This window comes from Phyllobates terribilis, unplaced genomic scaffold (assembly GCF_046119375.1).
Source record: "Phyllobates terribilis strain yellow unplaced genomic scaffold, ASM4611937v1 Scaffold_207__1_contigs__length_3498100, whole genome shotgun sequence".
NCBI lineage: Eukaryota > Metazoa > Chordata > Amphibia > Anura > Dendrobatidae > Phyllobates > Phyllobates terribilis.
In genome coordinates, this window is record NW_027362967.1 from 558981 (window position 1) to 571436 (window position 12456).

The 12456-nt window shown below is 46.8% G+C and overlaps 1 protein-coding gene across 1 annotated transcript in view; it reads left to right on the plus strand.

Annotated features, from left to right (window-relative positions):
- Positions 1-12456, plus strand: part of LOC141213686 (uncharacterized) — a 104762-nt gene that overhangs the window by 68441 nt on the left and 23865 nt on the right. The gene's annotated exons all lie outside the window — the stretch shown is intronic.

The following is a 12456-nucleotide window of genomic DNA, read 5'->3' on the forward strand; positions in this document are numbered from 1 at the left end:
TCACACCCGTCGTCCTCAGAGCCAACCTGTTCCTGCCCTGACAAAAAACTAAAGTTGTCGCTCCAATCAGGTATTTGAGTCTTATCATCGTCTTCCTCATTGTCTCCACCAACAGGAGTTACAGTTTGGGAATGAGGGTCTACATTATGGTCAGAACCTTCTGCGTCTGGTCCTGGATCCGACTCATAAAGATTCTGGGCATCAGTGCAGATCATTTCCTCGTCTGGATTCACAGAAGCGCTGGAGTCGACCTCTGATTCCCAGGCTATAGTATGAGTAAACAGCTCTGCAGACTCAACCATCTGTTCTACCTCATACTCAGACGGGCAGCTGGAGATTTGGGAGCTGTGAGGAAGCAAGTGCGATTTGGGTGACACCTTTGAGGACTGGAGTATTTGTGATGTTGAAGTTGATGTGGAGGAGAGCCCACTTAAAGGAGCACTTGATATCCGTTGAAGCACCTGCTGTTTTTGTGCCTCATCTGGAATTTGTAGCGATTGGCGTGGCCGTAAGAAAGGGATCTTATCACATTGTCCGCTAAAAGAAGTAGACATTTTAGTTTGGCTGGAAGATGGTCTTTCTTCTGCAGATGTTACTGTTGCTTTAACACCTACCCCACGGACACAACCTTTTTTCCCCTTCCCAACACGCCTATTCCCCTTTCCACCAGCAGCAGGCCTTTTTCCACTCATTTTGGTGGTTAACTAATTCACAACTCTGGAGTTGTTTGCACAAAAAAAACAATGTATGGTAACCGAGCAGAGCTGAGTGGCCAAACTGTGGTATTAGGCCAAAACTATTGGCTGGGTTAGATGCAGAAAAAAATTATTTTGAATTTGCAACCTGATGGAGGTCAGTATAGATGGACTAATACAAATAGTCCCACACACTGCTAGAAGCCCAAATATTTTTTCAGAGGTACTGTAGATGCAGATAAAAATTATTTTTAATTTGCAACCTGATGGAGGTCAGTATAGATGGACTAATAGACCAAGTCCCACACACTGCTAGAAGCCCAAATATTTTTTCAGAGCTAGATGCAGAAAAAAATTATTTTTAATTTGCAACCTGATGGAGGTCAGTATAGATGGACTAATAGACCAAGTCCCACACACCGCTAGAAGCCCAACTATTTTTTCAGAGCTAGATGCAGAAAAAAATTATATTCAATTTGCAACCTGCTGGAGGTCAGTATAGAAGGACTAATAGAACAAGTCCCACACACTGCTAGAAGCCCAAATATTTTTTCAGAGCTAAATGAAGAAAAAAATTATTTTTAATTTGCAACCTGATGGAGGTCAGTATAGATGGACTAATAGACCAAGTCCCACACACTGCTAGAAGCCCAAATATTTTTTCAGAGCTAGATGCAGAAAAAAATTATTTTTAATTTGCAACCTGATGGAGGTCAGTATAGATGGACTAATAGACCAAGTCCCACACACCGCTAGAAGCCCAAATATTTTTTTCAGAGCTAGATGCAGAAAAAAATTATTTTTAATTTGCAACCTGATGGAGGTCAGTATAGATGGACTAATAGACCAAGTCCCACACACTGCTAGAAGCCCAAATATTTTTTCAGAGCTAGATGCAGAAAAAAATTATATTCAGTTTGCAACCTGATGGAGGTCAGTATAGATGGACTAATAGAATGATGCTATGCCCAAAAGATTTTACTTCACTAGGTGCAGTAAAAAAATTGGTATTCTATACACAGGTGGTATATCTTGCAACACAGATAGGCTACTCCACTGACTAACACACTCTGCAATAGGCCAAAAAGGATTAGCTTTGCTAGATTCAGCCAAATGCTGTGAAAAAAACTTGCACAGCACTGGCACAGACCTGCCTGGCAAAAACTGATAGGAACTCATGTAACCTAGTCCTGAAAAGGACTCCAATTACAATTAGTCTTTACTCCCACAACCTATCTATTTAAGAGCACAGACCTGCCTGATAAAAGTCGTAGGAAATGCTGTAACCTAGTCCTTAAAAGGACTGCAATCACAACTATTCCCTACTCCCAAGCTATCTGTATATTTGTGCGAAAATTGGCTTGAAATTAACAAGGTATAGCGCACACAGCAACAGCGGTGCCGTCTAACACGCAGCTGCAGCAGTGAGAAAATGGTGGCGACGGGGAAAATGGCTTGGTCTTATAGGGCAAGGACATGTGACATACACTGCCAATGACACATGCCCTTGCTTGTGTGAAAAAAAGCACTTCGCTCCGTGTGTGCGCTGCTGATAGGCTGACAGATTGCACCTCCCCACTGTAAATGCGGGAAAGAGAAAAAAAATGGAGATCTTCATTGTTCCTGCAGAGATCCATCCCCTGCCCCTCCCCCCGCCCCGCTGTACACTCAAACTGCGTATTAACATTAATTTTCAGCATTACTGAGAAAAAATCCAGTTATGATTTTGGTGCACGAACAGTTATCGAACATAACCTTGAACAGCCGAATTTTTCTCAAATTGTTCGTGTTTGCCGAACGGCTCGAACACCGCCCAAAACAGCTCGAATTTGAGATTGGCGAACAGTTCGAGTAGAACAACGCTCATCTCTATTTAAGACACTCCCAATGTGAGCATCTTAAAGTGATAATAGATGCAGAGGGTCAGTACGTATATTTGTTCTTTAAGTTATTACTAAATCTCTATTAATAATCTATCTACATGTCACCCCCATATTCCAGGAGAATCATACATAAAATTATCACTATTATTTCGGGCTTCTCGCACACCCCCCTATATTATAATAGAGGACTTCAATAATATACCGGACTCTCTCTGGGATAGAGGGAGACATGAAGCTAAGAGGGTAGAAGGCAATTGTACTCCTTTTGGTCACTTAAGGAGACAGTCATAATTAATCTTTGAAGAGCCCGTCATCCTAATGTATACCAAGACTGTGGGGACCCCCAACCACACCCAGACGCTCAGCCCCCCTACCGCCCCCCTTTTCTTGACAATACAATAATGTAACTCTTACAACTGGATGGGTGAGGATCGGTCACAGCTTTATTAACTCTTTATACTTTCCATTAAAAAGGCATTTTATTTCCAAAATTATTCAGCTTGTTGCAGCATGCCCTGTCTCTCCACATCGGCAGCAAGTTGACCAACAAGTGTAACTCTCCAACATGTCCTTTCTATTTCCAGGCCGCTGTGACTTCAAAAGTCTATGATTGTCCTTTTTCCAGTCTTCACACCTGGGAGGGTGGGTGGGACGTTTCACTCCGGGACCAACAGAGAAAGGAAGGAACGTGGGATGTCCCGGTGTTTATGCATCCATGTGACGACTTGTGGCAGCCATCCCTTCCGCTTCATTGGAGCCTTACGGGGACTTCAGGATCACTGGTCAATAAGGTTCAGTGAAGGGGGATCACCAATCGCCACGGCCCGGGGAGGGGCCACCACAGTCAGTGACTCCTTCCTCATTTAGAATGGAGTCTACTAGACTGTGGGGACCCCCAACCACACCCAGACGCTCAGCCCCCCTACCGCCCCCCTTTTCTTGACAGTACAATAATGTAACTCTTACAGCTGGATGGGGGAGAATCGGTTACAGCTTTATTAACTCTTTATACTCATTCCATTAGAAAGGCATTTTATTTCCAAAATTATTCAGCTTGTTGCAGCATGCCCTGTGTCTCCACACCGGCAAGTTGGCCAACAAATGTAACTCTCCAACATGTCCTTTCTATTTCCAGGCCACGGAGGATCCTGCGTACTCGTACGCAGGACTCTGACCCCCACCCATCATCATTAACGCTTGCTCCACTCCGTCTTGGAGTCCTGACAGGAATGTGTCCAGTCCAATATCCGTTAAGTGAACCCCATCGGGCCATATGAGGCCAGCTTTATCTCCTTCCAGTTCTCGGTGTAGTATTACTACACCGGCTCTTTCATTAACAAATTTTGCCATCCGAATATTTATTAGCCGCCTTGTCCATTCGATGGCCGCGCTGTCTTGCACACCTCGCCATACCGCTCTCGGCACAATCTCTGACCATATTATAGTTAGTTTACTAAAAAATGCTCTTAAGCGCTCAGTGTCTAACTTCATTATTGCCATTAGTTCTGCGCTCTTGTAATGACCGAGGTCGTTTACCCCAGCATGTATAACTAATATGACCGGACCTGTTGCTTCTCTCCCTATCTCGATTACCTCCATTAGTACCTGTGGCCATCGCAGGCCTCTAATACCTCTCCAGTTGAAATATGTGTTATGAAACCCTAACTTCCTCCCGCCCGGGCGGAGTTTCACCCTTTTTTCTGCCCAGTATATGTACGAGTGGCCTATCACCCACACTGTTGGCTTTGTGTCACCTGTAAAAGAAACAAACCACGTTAGGATAACAAGTCCGGTCCTTTGTATCTTGCAAAACACGAGGATCGCCATCTCCCTATCCTCTGCACTTCTGTTTCTGACAGTCCTGCTCTAGCTGCTTCCGTGGCTGCGCCTATGCGGAATGAGTGTGTCCCGTAATTTTTGGGGTGGTTCCCTGCCGATGATAGGCATTTATTAAATATTGATTGGAACTGGTATCTTGATAATGGAGTTCCGTCAATGTGTGATAGGAAGAAATTACTTTGTGGCCTGATGGCTGTTTATGTTTTTACTATTGTTACCAGACACAGTGAATTGTTTGTGGGTTGTAAAAGCACCCAAGTGCCCCTGCCCGTTGGATCCGTTTTCGATTTGCGTATGTGTATTGCATTATTGGCTATGACTACGTCCTGGTGTAATAAGCCTCCTCTGGTGCAAATTTTGGATTGAGGGACTAATTCGCTTATGCGTAGCGCCCCAAAGAAGGCGATCTCAAATGCAGTAGACAGTATTGTCGCTTCAAATTGTGATTGGCATGTTAAAGGTGTTAGGGATATGATTTGGGAAAGCAGTTTTAGTGACATGGGACGACTACACTCCTGACTTGGCTGAGCCCTTTTCCACCCTTTTAAGGCTTGTTTGATGATGAATCTTTTTGTCACATCTCCCCAATTCAGTAGTTGGAAGTGAAATGCCACTCTGGTCAGCCACCGCTGCGCTGACGCCCCTGATATGCCTCTCATCATTGGCTGGTGAAGAAATTCTATGGTGACTTGTAATCTGGCTTGTTCACATTGGTCAACCCGTCTACCTGCTACTAGTCGTGTCCAGTCTTCCCATGCCTTACCGTATGCTTGCCATGTCGACGGGGTGACTGACGCTCTGATTAATGGCATCAGCTGTTCGCCACTATATCCCATAGGGAGGGTGGGCAACCCATTCTAGGAAGGAACTGAATAGTTCGAAGTAATAACAAGATATTGAACAACCCATTGGGAGGCAAGTGTCGTAGAAGTAGTCGTTGTCCACTTGGCATCCCAACAGGTGGTAGCAATCTGGGTGCACCGGTAGTAGGCGAAAGGCGGATTCTATGTCGGATTTAGCGAGCTGCGCTCCGGGCCCTGCATCGTGTACTAACATTACTGCTCTGTCGAAGGACGCGTAGGAGACCGAGGCATCTTCAGACGAAATACCGTCATTCACAGACTCTCCTTTTAGGTAAGAAAAATGATGGATAAGCCGGAATGAACCTGGCTCTTTTTTGGGTATTATTCCCAGAGGGGAAACTCTTAGGTTACTGAATGGTGGTGTTGGGAAAGGGCCCGCAACTCTGCCTAGAGCTACTTCTTTTTGTATTTTTTGCCTAAGTATTTGGGGGTGATCTCTTGCAGATTTAAGGATATTTGCAAAGGTAGGCGATTTATTAAGTTTGAAAGGGATGAAAAACCGTATGTGAAATCAAAACGTAACTGCCCCGCCGCGCCTTTCTTAGGATATTGGTCTAGCCAGGGGCCCATCGCGTTTACGCTCACCGGGGTCCTTGGATTCTGACTGAGGGAGTTTAATTGATAATTTGCTTGCGGGACGAGAACATCTTTCCGCGGGGTGGGCTCCACCACAGGCAGAGCATTCATGCTTGTATCTGCTTAAGGCGTAAAAACGACAGTGTCCCTCGTTAAACTGCCAGCAGGCCCCTGGTCTATGTAGGACCACTGAATTTTGGCCTGCTGTTGCCGGTTGTCCAGTAGCTGTTGTTGGAAAGGGATGGTTTTTCTGTGACAGCATTAGTCGCAACCATACGTCTGTAGCTTTTACTCCCCAGCCTAGCTGTGGTTGCAGGGCCAACCACCTCCGGAACTCTTCGTCGTAGCGCCACAATGCTGAACCGCCGTGGGCTTTGTACGAGTTATACACCGTATCCTGGTATATGAATAGTTCCGAGCAGCATTTCGGATGCTTTTGGCCCATAACGCAACCCAGGACAGAAAATGCAACCAGTTACTCATTGTCTTTTCAACTTTTTGTCTGTTTCTGTCGAATAGTCTGTTGGCTACCCTTCTTTCTTTGTCTATAGTATGTTGGTCCGTGGATACTAGGGACCAAATGTCGATGTAGTCATTATTCCATATTTTAATTCTTGTTTCCTCGTCTATGTGTGAACCCAATGAACTAATCCCGCAAAAGAATGCGTCCTTGTGTACGCTGGCTAATGGTGGAGCTGTTTTCGTAGAATTATGTACCGCGCCTGGTGGGGCAGATAGTTGTTCGACTAGGGCCTTAAGGGCCGCTATTAAGTTGTTATTATTTCCCATTTCAGTTATACTTATATTGCACTCACCCATTCCTACGGCTGGAGGAGGGACTCCAATGTGTAGAGGAACTCCGGCACCAGTCTTGCTCGGGGTGAGTGGCGTGCCTCTGCTCGTAGACTTGAAAGAAATCGTTGCATCGTGCAGGCTGTAAGCTCTGGAGGGTGCCATTGTATCATTTCTGTTCCCCGGAGGACGGGATCGGTGTAAGCGGCTATTGGTGCTCGACATCTCTGAAGTGGAGAATGGTGAGCGCCACCTTGAGGACCTTGATCTGTGACCCCTCTTGTGGGATGCCGATCTCCGCTTTGTTTGTGACAACCGCTTCCTTCGCCGGTGACTTGTGTGCAATGGTGTTGACCTGTCATCGGAGGAACTACGGCGAGTTCGCCTGGAGCGAGTACGCCTGATGTCTCTCTGTCCGTGAGGGTGTATGGGGGGTTCTGCGCCATTTACCAGCGTCCTGCCTGGACATGTCGGTGCTATTTGTGGCCAGCGGGTGGGTGTCAGGGGAACATTAACTAATACATTTTCAATCTGGTGCTGCGATGCTATAGCGGTGTCAAGCGCGTGCGTCGCTGCGCTATTATAGGGGTATATGGAGGAGGCGAGGATGAGCGCTGAAGCGTTTAAGCTCCGCGTAGTGTCCATCAAGGGGTTATTGTTACTGTGAATGGGCAATAGATGGGCTGCGGTGATTACAGGGGCCGCCATGTCCCCTGGTTGTGTAGTGTCTTGTGTTCTGTTTTGGGCACTTTTTCTTTTATTTTTATTACAGGGTTTTCTGCGGGGGAGTGTTTGGGGGGTTTGCAGAGCACCACTCCTGGCAGAGGATTACCGTCCGGAGCTCTGCTCTGCCACAGCCCCTGCTGTATGTTGAGGGGGCGGGGACTGATTACTAAGTGGCCGGCAGCTTCTTCTATGTGGCTGTGGCGTACTGTGCCTAAAGCGCTCTGGAAGGCGGGAGTGCCGACTGGACCTCCACTTTCCAGGGCGCCCCTCGGCGGGATGCAGAACGGGTGTGTGCTGGGGGGTGTGGGACAACGGGCTCAGTGTTGTCTCCAGCCCCGGCGGCGGGCACGAGCCCTGAATCCACTCTGCGCCCGCCGCCGAAGAAAGCCCCCACTCATTTATTAGCGCAGCGGAGCCCTGCGCCAGCTGTGAGTGAGGCGCAGGGCCCGCCGCCGCATCAGTCGCAGCCTCCTGCTCTGCCCCACAGCATCCTGGACTGGGGGGCGTGGCCTGCAGGGTCACGTGCGGCGGGCCCTGACCCAGCACATGCGCATTGAGCGCTGCCGGCTCTCCAGCCACGCCTCCACCAGCATGCAACTCCGACCTCGAGGAGTCGCGCGTCCGCTCCCCTGCGCCGGCGCGCTCGGCGAACCGCTGCAGCTGCCCGCTCCCCTGCTCTGGTGTGCGCCCGCCGAACCGCCACAGCAGCCCGCTCTTCTGTGCCAGCGCGCGCCTGCCGAGTCGCCTCAGCTGCCCAATCCCCTGCTGCTATGAGCGTGGCCTTATGAATCTCCTGCAGCTGTGCGGCTGCGACGGCCGGGCAAGAATGGAGGGCCAGGCAGCCGCAGATGCGCAGTCCCCTGTCCCAGAGGATCCGACCGCAGCACGTGGAGTGGGGGAAACCGCGTTACCAGCGGAACTTGATCCTGATGGAGAGGGTGAGTGGGCCAAAGGGGTGATGGGACTGGGTCCGGGGAATATGATGTTCCCATAAGGGGTTGAGGGCCTGGGGCCGGGTAATCTGGGGATTTAGAGCTGGGATCGGGGGGAGGAGCGCTGAGCCCACACATGAGGGCATGTAACTAGCGCTCGCCCCCCCTGTGCAAACCCAGCCCGGAGGGCCTCAGCAATCTGACCTGATCCTGAATTGTCCAAAGCGACGTTTGACTCCGGGACCAACAGAGAAAGGAAGGAACGTAGGATGTCCCGGTGTTTATGTATCCATGGGACGGCTTGTGGCAGCCATCCCTTCTGTTCCATTGGACCCTTCCGGGAACTTCAGGATCACTGGTCAGTAAGGGGCAGCGAAGGAGGATCACCAATCGCCACGGCCTGGGGAGGGGCCACCACAGTCAGTGACTCCTTCCTTATTTAGTATGGAGTCTACCATACTCCTGCTCTTCGTCCACATTCTCCTCTTTGTCAAGAATGGATTTGGCTCTTGGAAATGAACTGATGCAGGGTCTTGTATCTGACATCAGCTCCTGCCCAGAATGCTATCCCATCATTCTCCTGTGTGTCTCCCTAAGCTTAATCTCCCAATGCAGTACAGACCCACAGGGAAATTAACCCCTTTTGGTTGCAAGTTATAAATCTTAAGGGGAAAATTGAGGGGGATATAAAGGAATATCTTGTGATTAATAAAAATACAACTTATTTTTTATATGTATGGGAAGCCATGAAGGCCAACCTTAAAGGAATATTTATAAAAGAAATCTCAGCTGCTAAATCCCGGACTAAGCAGCAGGATCAATTGGTGTTTCTGTATCTCTCAAATCCTGAGAGTGCCATGATTACAGATCCAACGCCGGCTGCGCAAAACAGAAAGCAGCTCAGGACCTGCTGAATCCGGGAACATTGCAGCTGCAGGAAGGAAGAAGCTGATTCACAAGATGCAATAATGTGAAGAGGGGGAAAAGCAGGTCACTTATATCTGTGATAGCTGCCGGCCAGAGGGACTCGGCCTGTATATCCAGTCTGGAGACTAGGGAGGGTAACGTGGTACAGTCCACAGTGGACATACTGAAAGTGTTGGGGGAATACTATGCAAATCTGTATACAGTGCTGGCCAAAAGTATTGGCACCCCTGCAATTCTGTCAGATAATACTCAGTTTCTTCCTGAAAATGATTGCAATCACAAATTCTTTGGTATTATTATCTTCATTTAATTTGTCTTCGATGAAAAAACACAAAAAGAATTGTCCTAAAGCCAAATTGGATATAATTCCACACCAAACCAAAAAAAAGGGGTAGACAAAAGTATTGGCACCCTTTGAAAAATCATATGATGCTTCTCTAATTCATGTAATTAACAGCACCTGTAACTTACCTGTGGCACCTAACAGGTGTTGGCAAAAACTAAATCACACTTGCAGCCAGTTAACATGGATTAAAGTTGACTCCACCTCTGTCCTGTGTCCTTGTGTGTACCACATTGAGCATGGAGAAAAGAAAGAAGACCAAAGAACTGTCTGAGGACTTGAGAAACCAAATTGTGAGGAAGCATGAGCAATCTCAAGGCTACAAGTCCATCTCCAAAGGCCTGAATGTTCCTGTGTCTTCCGTGCGCAGTGTCATCAAGAAGTTTAAAGCCCATGGCACTGTGGCTAACCTCCCTACATGTGGACGGAAAAGAAAAATTGACGAGAGATTTCAACGCAAGATTGTGCGGATGGTGGATAAAGAACCTCGACTAACATCCAAACAAGTTCAAGCTGCCCTGCAGTCCGAGGGTACAACAGTGTCAACCCGTACTATCCGTCGACGTCTGAATGAAAAGCGACTGTATGGTAGGATACCCGGGAAGACCCCACTTCTTACCCCGAGACATAAAAAAGTCAGGCTGGAGTTTGCCAAAACTTACCTGAGAAAGCCTAAAACGTTTTGGAAGAATGTTCTCTGGTCAGATGAGACAAAAGTAGAGCTTTTTGGGAAAAAGCATCAACATAGAGTGTACAGAAAAAAAAAAGAGGCATTCAAAGAAAAGAACACGGTCCTTACAGTCAAACATGGTGTAGGTTCCCTGATGTTTTGGGGTTGCTTTGCTGCTTCTGGCACTGGACTGCTTGACCGTGTGCATGGCATTATGAAGTCTGAAGACTACCAACAAATTTTGCAGCATAATGTAGGGCCCAGTGTGAGAAAGCTGGGTCTCCCTCAGAGGTCATGGGTCTTCCAGCAGGACAATGACCCAAAATACACTTCCAAAAGCACTATAAAATGGTTTGAGAGAAAGCACTGGAGACTTCTAAGGTGGCCAGCAATGAGTCCAGACCTAAATCCCAAAGAACACCTGTGGAGAGATCTCAAAATGGCAGTTTGGAGAAGGCACCCTTCAAATAACAGGGACCTGGAGCAGTTTGCCAAAGAAGAATGGTCTACAATTCCAGCAGAGCATTGTAAGAAACTCATTGATGGTTACCGGAAGCGGTTGTTTGCAGTTATTTTGGCTAAAGGTTGTGCAACCAAGTATTAGGCTGAGGGTGCCAATACTTTTGTCCGGCCCTTTTTTGGAGTTTTGTGTGAAATGATCAATGATTTGATTTTTGCTTCATTCTCTTTTGCGTTTTTTCCTTGCAAGCAAATTAAATGAAGAGAATAATACCAAAGAATTTGTGATTGCAATCATTTCAGGAAGAAACTGAGTATTATCTGACAGAATTGCAGGGGTGCCAATACTTTTGGCCAGCACTGTACTTCTCAGGTTCAACCCTCAGAAGAACACTCTCAGAATTTATTAGATGAACTACTTGATATAGAAGAGTTAGAATGGGCACTGAGCTCAATGGCCAACGATAAAGCACCGGGAATGGACGGTCTTCCAGTGGAAGAATATAACAGATATAAGGAAGTATTACTACCAGTATTATTGGAGGTATACAATTCGAAGGAGGATCATTGCCACATCCATGCATGAAGCCATAATTACAGTATTACCTAAATAAGGCAAAGACCCTAGCATGCAGGCATCCTATAGACTCATCTCTCTTTTAACAGTAGATGTCAAACTTCTTGCTAACAAATTCTCAAAAGTAATCTCAATAATACACCCCGGTCAGTCTGGGTTTATGCCTGATATGTCCACCACGATCAATCTCAGAAGGCTTTATATTAATATACAAGCAAGGGCTGATAATATTGGTCAAAGGGGGATCCTGTCTTTGGACGCTGCTAAGGCCTTTGACAGTGTAGAATGGCAATATTTCTCAGCTACATTGCGGCAGATGGACAAATTTATATAATGGGTGCAATTGCTTTATTCAGACTCAAAGGCCAAAATAAGAGCGAATGAATCTATGGCTAATCGATTTTTGTTGCACAGAGGTACAAGACAAGGGTGCCCCCTGTCTCTCATTGTTTTCAAGAGCAACTGAACCTCTTGCGGCAGGAATTAGTAAAATGTCGGAGATAAATGGATTTAAATATGGGACCAAGGAAGAGAAGGTGGCATTGTTTGCCGATGATTTACGATTATTCCTTGGGGATGCTCGGGGGTCTCTGGAGAGCATGATGGCGACTATCTCTAGCTGACTTATTCCTTCCAAAGACCATACTAAGGACTAGGGAGCACTTAATACGGGTGGAGAAATGGCCATTCGGGCAAACAGGAAAGAGAAAGGAAAATTAAAAAAAATGGGGATGATCACCATAATTACAATAAAATGGCAAGGTTCCAGCAGACTGAATGATACGACTGTTAGGCCACGGCCCCACTATCAGTATTTGGTTCAGTATTCGGTCAGTATTTTTTCTCAGGAGTGGGAGCCAAAACCAGGTGAAGAACAATCAGAGAAAATATATAATAGAAACAACTCACCAATTCTACAATTATCACCCACTCCTGGTTTTGGCTCCCACTCCTGAAAAAAATTACTGGCCAAATACTAATAGTGGGGCGGTGGCCTTAAAGGCAAACTCAGCAAGCAGTAAGAATGAAGTCACAACAAAACACTGAGCTGTAACAAAACACCTTAAGGGTATGTGCCCACGATGCGCAAATTAAGCGGAATTTTGCGCTTCATTTCCGCATGTCCTTTTCCTGGAAAAATGCATGCGGAATTTGACATGCGTTTTTCAAGCGG